Source organism: Athene noctua, chromosome 2 (assembly GCF_965140245.1).
Source record: "Athene noctua chromosome 2, bAthNoc1.hap1.1, whole genome shotgun sequence".
Taxonomy (NCBI): Eukaryota; Metazoa; Chordata; class Aves; order Strigiformes; family Strigidae; genus Athene; species Athene noctua.
In genome coordinates, this window is record NC_134038.1 from 157475870 (window position 1) to 157486170 (window position 10301).

Sequence of the window (10301 nt, forward strand, 5' to 3'; positions counted from 1 at the left end):
GGAGGGGGGGGGGGGGGGAGGCCGGGAAATCACATTACCGTCAATTTCAGGGACAAAATCTTCTAATTTTGTATTTCTAATGAGATGCAGTCAGAGGAAAGGAGAGAGGTGCTTCCCCCAGAGCATTTCTTCAAGTGAGTTCTCTTGAGGTTTTAGGTACAAGGATGACACACGCACCTTTTAATAGGCCACATCTTCCCTCGGGTAGGATCCGTAAATAGCATTCCTGAAAAGCGAGAAGCCAAAGAACCAACAGGTGGCTGAGGCCGGTGCCTTCCTTTGGAGCCGTGGTCTTCTTTAACCTGGGCATGATGGTGTTTCATCAGAGAGCACGGCAGTCACACACCAGGTGCTCGAGTTACACTCGGCGGGATCCGAAGAACTAACCAAAGACCAAGAAGCAGACAAAATGAGAGCTTCAAGGCAATTGCACTAAACTAATCACGAGCTCCCAGAGGTGGGAGCCAGTGCTAAAGGAGATTACCTCCATTTTCAAAGGCTCTGCCGTCTGTGCTGGCAATATTCACAATTGCTACTGCGTTTCCTGAAGGCTCTCCTTCTCTTTTGGCGTTACTCAGCGTGGTGGGAATTGTATTGCCATCACCCGGAAAGGCAAGAGAAAGAAGGGTTTAGCTGCTTGTGGGTAAGCACAGGGAACGGCACTGCCATTCTCACTGCTGAGCATCAGGGGGTAAAAAAAATAACTGAATGCATTTGGACTGGGCTACCCAGAAAGAACAAGTTTTTCATCTTGTTTTCCAGCCAGGATGTCAGCTCTTGAAGAACAGTGCAACAGTTCTGTTTGCTTTTTCCCTTTGAGGAATTCATACTTCAAACCCCAGAGCAAAACCAAGTTACCAGCAAAGGGGTCAAAGGGAGGGCGATCAAACTGATTCTTCTCATCTTTATGTCTGTACAGAACCGAGAAGAAAGTCTTCTTTCGACTCTGCAGGACCACCAATTTCGGCGTACATCGTCTCCTGTGCCTTCCCTGCCAAGCCAGCGCCAAAGTTCACGGAAGTTACAGGTGGGCTCCTGCTTACATTGATCTCTTAAAATGCCTCAAACGTGCCTGTCTGGATTGTGCTGCTTTCCATCGGTCCCTGCAGCTGAAAACTCACTTATTTATGCCTGAATATGGGCAGGGGTCAATCTGATCCAGCATCATTTTCACCAACAGACTGATTGCCTCAGGATCCACAGACAGAAACGTGAAGCTTTAGAAAGCTTTACAACTGGTCAGACACAACAGTCACCAACACTAATTTAGCACCTTCCGAGCAGAAAGCAGTCCTCTGCCCCACAAACGGCGACAGATGCAGGAAATGGGCCACGGGGCACAAATATACTGATCCCCACTTTTTACAGCCTCTTTGATCTCTTCAGCAAACTCCTGCTATCAATTTAAAGGTAGCATACATTTTTGCAAATTAACGCAACACCCGAGTATTAATAAGATTCATTTTTAAGCCCGTTTGACAGAACAGGGGTAGTCCTTAGGCAGCGTACTCGGGTGCAAAACCAACCGCCCGGCACAAAACCACAAAGCTGCCTTGTGCCTGGTGCTTTCTTCACAAGCAGGGATAAAACAGGAGGCCGGCTTAGGCACTCCTTTCCTCTAAAAGCAACTGATGCCTTGGGGCAGACTTTCAACACAGGAACATCCCCTTTGTTCGAGTCAAGGATGTCCCCCACGGCGGGATCGCCTCACTGCGAAGGTCCCGTGAGCCCCCTGGGAACGCCACCAGTTTACAGATGATCTTTAAACGACCACAGAGGGAGTCTGGATTGAATACTAGCTGCTATTTCAGAGGTGGTGTGGGATCCACCCCATGCACTCCCTCCTTGGTCCTTCAGCTAACCTCACACTGAATTCACCTCTCAGGCTCAGAGAGCCTTTCCTGCCATTGCAGCTGTCATTAAGAAACAATGTCTATGTGTTTTCTACAGACAGATCCACATCAGGAGCCTCTACCTCAACCCCTGGGAGCAAAAGAAATCCAGAGGGAAAAACGAGCTCTCCCTTGAAAACCACCCTTCAGGTAACTGCTTGATACAATTCCCTCTTTCCAGTGAAAGCACCAGGCCCCTGCCCGCCTCTGTTTCAGACACCCCCCAGGCGGCCCCGCTGTCAGTGCTGCCCCGAGCTGACCCAGGGCACTTCCACACGCAGCATTAGGCCATTCTGACTCCGGTCGGAGATGCAAATCCTGCTGAGGCACCACAGGGATGCAAAGCACCTCAACCCACCTTCGGGAATCCCTCACCAGCCTTGCCACCATTTCTGCTTGCTTTGTGCAACCACCACCTGCTGCTCAAGCAGCTGCTTGGGAAGGTTTTAGAGGAAAAAGACTTGAATGGAACCTTTGGAAACGAGGGTCAATTAGATTAGGATGACATTTCTTTTTTCCCCCCCTTGCTTTTACAAGCGTTCAAAGTGTACTTCTGAAAAGGTTTCCGAGAGAGAGAGCATGTTGTTTCCTTCTAGGAAATGACGCACACATAACGTTCTGTCTCTCTCTTTTGACCGCAGAGCCACCAAGACGTCCAGGTCCATAGGAAAGGAGACCGCCAGCCTCCACGCGGGAAAGCCAAGAAGCGAGGGCCGCAGTTTACAAGAACAGGAGAATCGGCAACCGGAAAACCCAAAGAAGATTATCTTACCAAGTCCGAAAAATCATGTCTACCCTAGAACGTTCAAAACTTCCCAACAGCCTTCAGTAAATGGACTACATTTAAATCAGTCAGGAAAATCGGAGAGAGGAAATTATTTTTACAGACTCTGTTTTAATAACGCAGAATTCCTTGTATGAATAAATATGTTGGCTTCACTTAGCAGTTTCAGAGAGCTTTTCATGTAAGCAGCAATAACGATGCATTCTAGAAAGTAGCTGGTTTGGTGCCAAAGCCAGATTTCTAGACGCTTTAGCTGTCTGCCAGACGTCTGGGGGCTCAGTCTGAGCTTCCTCCTGAGATTCTGACCTTTGAGCAGGGCAGCAGAACCGTGTTACGAACCAAACGAGCTTCACAACCAAACTCCCCGAATGAGCTGAAAGAGGTTTGACACACATTTTGAACTAAAGGAGCAAAGATGGGGGAAAGACCAAGATCAGAGCGAGAGGAAGGCTGAGAAGAAGGCTACTTTAATGTTGCCTTCTGAAGAAACCAACCTCACACCCAGCTGTCACCTAGATGTGATGTCTAGCTTTGTCGCAGGCCTTTCCCCTTTTCGCGTTTACCGGACCTTTGGTTGTTCTTAGAACATCCTCACTTTGGGAGGAGAGCCCTTCAGACTCCTTTCTGTAGCTCTGGGATCCAGCACTTATCCGGGTGGCACTTGTCACTGGGAACGTCCAAGTCTTTGTCTTCCTTGGAGCTTTCTCCTCACTGTGACTGTTTAGAACATGGGGATGGATCAGATCCCTTCCAGGGTGCCTTCGAGCTGAAATGATTCTATCCTTCTCCCAGAAATACAGCTCTCATACAGCTCTCTACCCTACTTTACAGAGAGTATCTGGCAGAAACCGCAGGTGGTCATGATGTCCTTTTTCTTCTCTTTAGAAATCTAATGGGGACGGTTCAGTCTGAGGAGGAGAAGGCTGAGGGCAGACCTCAGCACTCTCTACAACTCCCTGAAAGGACACTGGAGAGAGCCTGGTGCTGGTCTCTTCTCGCAGGTCATTAGCGACAGAACAAGAGGGAATGGCTTTCAACTGCAACAGGGAGGTTTACACTGGACATTCGGAGAAAAGGGTTCCCAGAAAGAGAGCTCAGACAGGGGAATAGGCTGCCCAGGGAAGGGCTGGAGTCACCATCCCTGGAGGTTTTGAAGGGTTGTTTGGAAGAGACCTTGGGGGCTAAGGTGCAGGGGAGAACTTTGCACCATAGTGGGGCTGAGGGTTGGACTCGATGATCCCAAGGGGTTTTTTCAACCTGAACGGTTCTGGGATCCTGTGAAATTTAGAGAGGCTATAGGGATTGTAAACAGGCGTGCAGTTAGGTCTCGCTTTCCTTAACTGAGAGAAGAATAGAAACGTCTATAGAGTATCTGCTTTAGCTGAGAGTTAGAACATGTCAAAAAAACAGAGAGAAACACCTTTTTGAAAGCAAGGACACTAAGCATCTCAAAAATGTTTCCTCCCCTCGAATTAAACACCGCCCTTTCCACCTGTGGGACCCGACGCCTTGCGGCAACACCTTCTATGTCGTCTGCCTGAGGCAATTTACAATCTGACCCAGAGGGATGCTGTGCCCAGTTAGATAAGGCCGGGCCTAGCCCTTATCTAAGAGTGCAGCAACAAGTTCTCAGGTGAACATCCCTTCTGTCTCACAGTGGAAATGAGGAATCGAGATGGCTTCTTTGGGAAAATCCTCTAAGAGCTCAAAGGACCAAAACGGGGTGACTTTTCCACCGACGGGAGGTGCAGGGGGTGCTGGGCCAGAGTCGCAGGCCCATTCGCTGCCGCACAACTTGGGGCTCCTCCCAGCATCTGAATGGCTGTAGCACGAGCTACACTGTCCTCCTTGCCTTTTAAATGGCATCTCAGAAAACCAGCATCCGAAAAGACGCTTTATACAAGCCCAGTGCCTTTCCAAACCGGGATCATGGAGAACTAGCACCTCCTGAGGCAATTGCACCCACCACCCTCCCCCGAAAAGCCACCCCAACAAGCCAAAGCCCGAAGGAAATCATTTTCTAGCGTCTTAGCGTGCCGACATGCCCAGCACAGGATCGGCCTGCGCGAGAGGCCCAGCTCAAGGGAAAGACACCCACCGTGGCGTCTGCAGAGTTGTTTCTCCCGCAGATTCTCGCTCCTCTCTCCGGCTGCTGCTGCCCAGCAGTTTTCCCCCCTTCTCAAATATCTTATCCCAGAAGCGCTCCCACCGGCGCTGATGGGCGCAGCCCTGGCCGGCAGCGGGTCCATCTTGGAGCTGCCTGGCATTGCCTCTGCCGGACGCGGGGGAAGCTTCAGGCCCCTTCTCACAGAAGCCGCCCCTGTAGCCCCTCCGCTACCAAAACCGTGTCCCGCAAACACCACACGCAGTTAATTCTTCCTGACCGTACCTTCTCCTGTGCCTCCTTCAGGCACAGCTGACCAGCTACAAAGAGCCCCTGTGTGGAAAGCTCTCGGCAGGGTTAACACATCCTGCCCGTGGATGCTGCTGCCCACTGACAGTTCATCGTTCGTGGCCGTCACCTGCTTTCCCAAATTCTCCTCCTATGCTATGAACCACTAGGCTCTGTCTTGAATTCTGCCTTTGATCTCCCTCCCTTCTCTTGGGCTCCATCTCTAGCGTATTACTCTTTCACCTCTCTTTGGAGGCTGTGGAGCCTTTCCCTTTCTGCCCTTGCTTTGACTTCTTACTCCTAAGTTCCCAGGTTTCGCCCTAACAGTGCTCTCAAGCGTTCATCTCCCAGTCACTGATGGCAGGCAGTGGGGTAAATGGGACCCCACGTCCTGAGGAGAACAGGATGCCTCACCGTGTTCCAACGCTAAAACTCCATTTCCCCCCCCCCCCCCCTCGCTACTTTTTGTGCAGGGGCAGCCTAGCCCCTGAACGGGACCACAGGTCTTCATTAGGGACACAGGTGCACGCTCTTCTTTCTGCTTTAGCCCTGCCAGTGGACATCGCAGAAGCAAGAAGTAGCTCTGCACCCCAGCAGGGGAAGCAGCTAACAGCTAACCGCGCACTGACAGGGAACAGCAACTTTCTCAATCCAAAGAGGGAGGGAGAGTACGAGAAACACGGGGTAAAAGGATTTGGGTTAAAGAAAGAGTCAGAGAAGACCGTTTGCCTCGGTGGTATCAAAGATTTGTTTCCAAGACACTGTGAGTTCCTACAGCAAGAAGCTGGGCACTATTTAAGCCCCGCCAAATGGGTTTCTTCCCTTTGACGGTAAAGAAGCACCAGAACGGGAGACCCTCTGACAGGCTCCGGTTTTCCCGACTTTATTGGGGAGCAAGGGAGAAAAAGGAAGGGGTTCCAGCTGGACAGGTTACAGAGCGCCATGCTGTTGACGGCACGCGCTGGAGGTGCCCTTGGCAACCGCTGGAGGGTAACATTCTAAAGCCCCTAGCAACTGCCTTCGCTGGTTCCACAAGCCTGCAGAAGGTACCACCTCCTCCCTTCAAGCCCCTTTCACTGCTGGCTGGAGTTTCTGTTTCAAGAAAGAAGCAGACATCAGCTTCCAGAGGTGCAGTTTTTGAGAGGAGCTACTGCTTTCACAGGATAAGATCGCCTGCCGTTAGGAGCACAGACCAGAAGCAGCCTCAGCGGGGAAAATGGGCACACTTGGGAATGACCCCTACTTCCGCTTTCATCCCCCCTACGCACAGGTAAATGCTGTAGATTTTACAGGGCCTTGTAACCTGGATTCTCTGGACAGACCGTGCTGAAAGGGAGCCTTACTGTCTCCAGTCTGAAGTTGCTATGACCCCTCTCTCTGGGTCATGGCAGCACCTGTCCATCAAACTGCTGATTTTTGCAAGTGCAAAGAGCTAACATCATCTAAACTACAGACAATTTCTCCTGTGAGCTGGGTTCAGATACTCAAGGAAGACGTAAAAGTTAAAAATCGTGCATAGAGATCACCCAGCGCTTTCTTAGCGAATTGACATGACGCTGATTCTGAGAAAAACTGGCATGTTGAGAGCTTCTGCTCACAGCAACTGCCTGGATCCCCGTAAAGTCACTTACTTCAGAGAAAGACCTTCCAAACGGGTCCGTCCGCCAAAGAAATACTATTCTATTGCACCGAGTAAAAACCCAAGGGTGGGTGTAGGGCTCTTGGTTATTGCGTCCGCTTCAGCCTCGGGGATTGAGGCGTTCACGCCTGGGAGATGGGCTTTGGCCCCAGACCCCAGCCTGTCTCAGGGCATGGCCCGCTTGTGCTGCCTACAGTCCAAAAGCGGCGGGTTGGGGAGATGCTGCTCCTAGACCCAGCTGTTCATGCCTGCACCCGAGTGAAACTTACCTTCAAGTACACAAGGATCTTCAAGCGGGACTTTGCTTTCCTTCAAAAAACCACACAGAAACTCATTCAGAATTTACCCTCAACCTGGCATTTTCAGCTCTCAGCTGGGATGAAGCTCAGCACACCACCTACTAAACCATTTAGGCCATTTTTATTGTGCCATTTACAACACCTGAAAACTCCTTTCTCCTGCAGCAAAAGTACCACAACATCTCCTGTTTCTGGGAAAAACAACCCCGAGGCTGCCTGAGGATCAGCTGTGCCTTCCATCACAGCAAACCCCGATACATCAACGGACTTTTTTTGCCACCTACTAACAGTGAGTAGAAAGATCTTACCAACCATTTGTTCGCTCGACTAAGGACATACGCAAAAATGTCCTTCCAGTGCTGCCATAACCTAGAGTAAGGTCAAGAAATGCACCCTGGCAAATCAGTCAGCTAAGATCTGCTATCGCAGCAAGGACAAGGCAAGGCACAAACTCTCTGTGTAAAGAGGCCTTCAGTGTCAGAAGGATTGCAGAACTGTACCTGCTGCTCTCAACCCTCATCTGACATTCTAGTTCCCTCCTAACAAAACAAACACACACCACGTTCTCTTCTGCAGATGCCCCACTGCAACAGGCTGCCCACCATCCAGGCCCTCATCAGCAACCCCACAGAAACCAACACAAGACTCGACTGCCAATTCACCCGCCGCTCATCATAAACCTCGAGGATGATGAGGACGACGAAGACGACGAGGAAGAGGAGGAGAACTGTAAACAAGTTTTTTCTTTCTTTTACAAGGAAGTAGAAGGGGGGGGCGGGGGGGGGTGGGTGTGTTTGACACCTCAGAGCTCATTTATTCGAATAACCGTGACAATTGTAGAAAAGAGCTGTTGACAGGTTTTTGAAAGAGTTTCCAGCTAATCCCCAAGTTACTGGAACCGGCAGTCACCAGGTGGGAGCGAGGCAACATTCCCTAACTCCTGGGCAATGCCTGGCTGTATAGTTCAACAGCGGGATAATTCCTCTTTTTCCCATTAAATAGAGCTGAAGTCACAGGTTTGTTCACCAAAGACAGTGCTCTGACTTCCACTTAAATAATCCCTTCAACTGCTTTCCTCAACTCTGTAGGCAGTCTCATGTTATTGCAGAAAGTTATCCTTAAATCCAGCAAAGAGAATCCATACAACACTCTCCGCAGAAGCTGAATGTCTGTGTCTGTGTTTTTATACGTACAGAGAGAGATTCAGGTTTTCGTTTTTTAAAATGTAGTTCAACTGTTGGATGTATCTCCCTCGGAGATGCCAGATTCACAGGGAAGGAACGAATTGCACGTTCCCGGAGAGCGGGAGCGCGACCTCCTCTCACGTGCGCACTCCGCAAACCGCTGTGCTCCTTCCTTCCCGGGCAGCCCCAAGCCGCTCGTCACTTTCCCCTGCCCTTCAGGCTGGCTGGCAGGGCTGCCTGTTCAGGCTTCCTAACTCGCTTCCAGCCCCAGGAAGCCACAGGAACCTCAACAATACAAGAAGCAGGGCTCTTCTCATCTTAGCAGCCTTACCTGAGACAGCCAAGGAGCACTCCCTTCGCCAGCTCCGCTGGCAGACACTGCCCGAGAGGAACTCTGCGCAGAGGGTTTCTGACAAGCGCTCCCTGCTGACATGTTTCATCACAACATTTCCTTTGGGGGGGGGAAAAGAAGGATCATGAGTACTGAAGATGGCTTGGCATCAGTTTACATCAACCAACGTTTGCTTCTTAATAGGTGTCGTGACTGCAAGTCCACTGCGCTTGCAAATACCTCTCAGCAAGGAATCCACTTTCTGGCCAGAAGCAGAGCTTGCAGCCAGAAAAAAAGAAGGGCTCTGACCAAAGTGAAATTCCTTATGGTGGCTGGTTATGAAGAATTGCCAAAGGTCTTTGTAGAGCTGTCTAGTAACCCTTGAAAAATATTTCCTACAGATGTTCCTGACCGGGTGCCCAAGACTGCTGAAGAGATCGAAGAGGAAAGGGCAATAAAGGAAATATGCTATAAATCTGGTAAATACAAACTTAGTCACTCTTGCCTAAACAGCAGTTCTGACAAGAGAGTGAACTTTGTTGGTTTTTTTTTTTCCCTCCTGGGCTGTGTCTAGGAGAGTATTACAGGATTCAGCCCCCTCGTGAACACCCCTCAACAACAACCGTGTCTTCCCCTCGGGAAAAAGAGCTGTCCCCCGTGGAAGCTACCCTCCCGGACTTGCAGAAAGGCAAGTACTTTTCATCTTCTTGCACAATGGTTACCACTTTTTAAATTACTGTTACAGGGAGAAACTATCACAGAGTTTGCCCCTCCTCCCCACTTTTTAGATTTCGTGTCGATAAAAGACAGGAATTTCCACACTACCACCACCCCCCCCACCACCTCTCTCTCTTTCTCTCCTGTCACTGTATCGAGTGTAGGTGGAAAAGGTAGAAATGGGCTATTAATCCTATGTGTACTTTCCTGAGATACAAGGATCGAGATTTGTGTGGCCTAGTTTTAGCCGTCCTAAGGTAGGAACGTAGTTTCCATTCCCCATCAGGCCGTGCAGGCACTCTTACGGGGCTCTTTATTGCATCGTCAGACAGTGCCAAAGAAAGGGCAGACCAGTCCCTTTCCCAGAGGTGCTCTGTGCTCTCTGCTCGCTGGCTTGGGTCTCTAGATGACGAAATGCAGCCACACATCAAGCTTTTCTCCAACTCAACTCAGATTAAATAAATCCCCCCTTCAAGTGCCTTCTAACAGAGAGTAAGAAACCAGTTCCATTTTGGTTGGAATGCTAGGCTTTACCCAACAGAAGGCAGGACAAAGAAATACCAACTCAGAAATATTTACCTCCTCTAGTTTGTTTCTCCTTCATTCCTGAGCAAGTGGCGTGACTGGAAAAAAAACAAAATTCTGTGTTAGATCTTTTACGGGATAAGCAAGAGTATAATTCCATTAGAGGAGAGAGCATTATGTTCTGACTATAAAACCACACCGGACTCACCAGTACATCAGTCATCAGAAACTGCTGCACAGAAATATCACCTGCTACTTTCAACTGGAGGGGGGGGGGGGGGAGGCCGGGAAATCACATTACCGTCAATTTCAGGGACAAAATCTTCTAATTTTGTATTTCTAATGAGATGCAGTCAGAGGAAAGGAGAGAGGTGCTTCCCCCAGAGCATTTCTTCAAGTGAGTTCTCTTGAGGTTTTAGGTACAAGGATGACACACGCACCTTTTAATAGGCCACATCTTCCCTCGGGTAGGATCCGTAAATAGCATTCCTGAAAAGCGAGAAGCCAAAGAACCAACAGGTGGCTGAGGCTGGTGCCT

General features: G+C 49.8%; 1 long non-coding RNA gene across 1 annotated transcript; it reads right to left on the reverse strand.

Annotated features, from left to right (window-relative positions):
* Positions 1-28: 28 nt before the first annotated feature.
* On the reverse strand, positions 29-9863 carry LOC141957169 (uncharacterized). Its single transcript, XR_012633077.1, has 3 exons — positions 9818-9863; positions 8522-8641; positions 29-382 (listed from the first exon to the last, which is right to left on the reverse strand). It is a non-coding gene; the product is annotated as an uncharacterized LOC141957169 (long non-coding RNA).
* Positions 9864-10301: the final 438 nt, after the last annotated feature.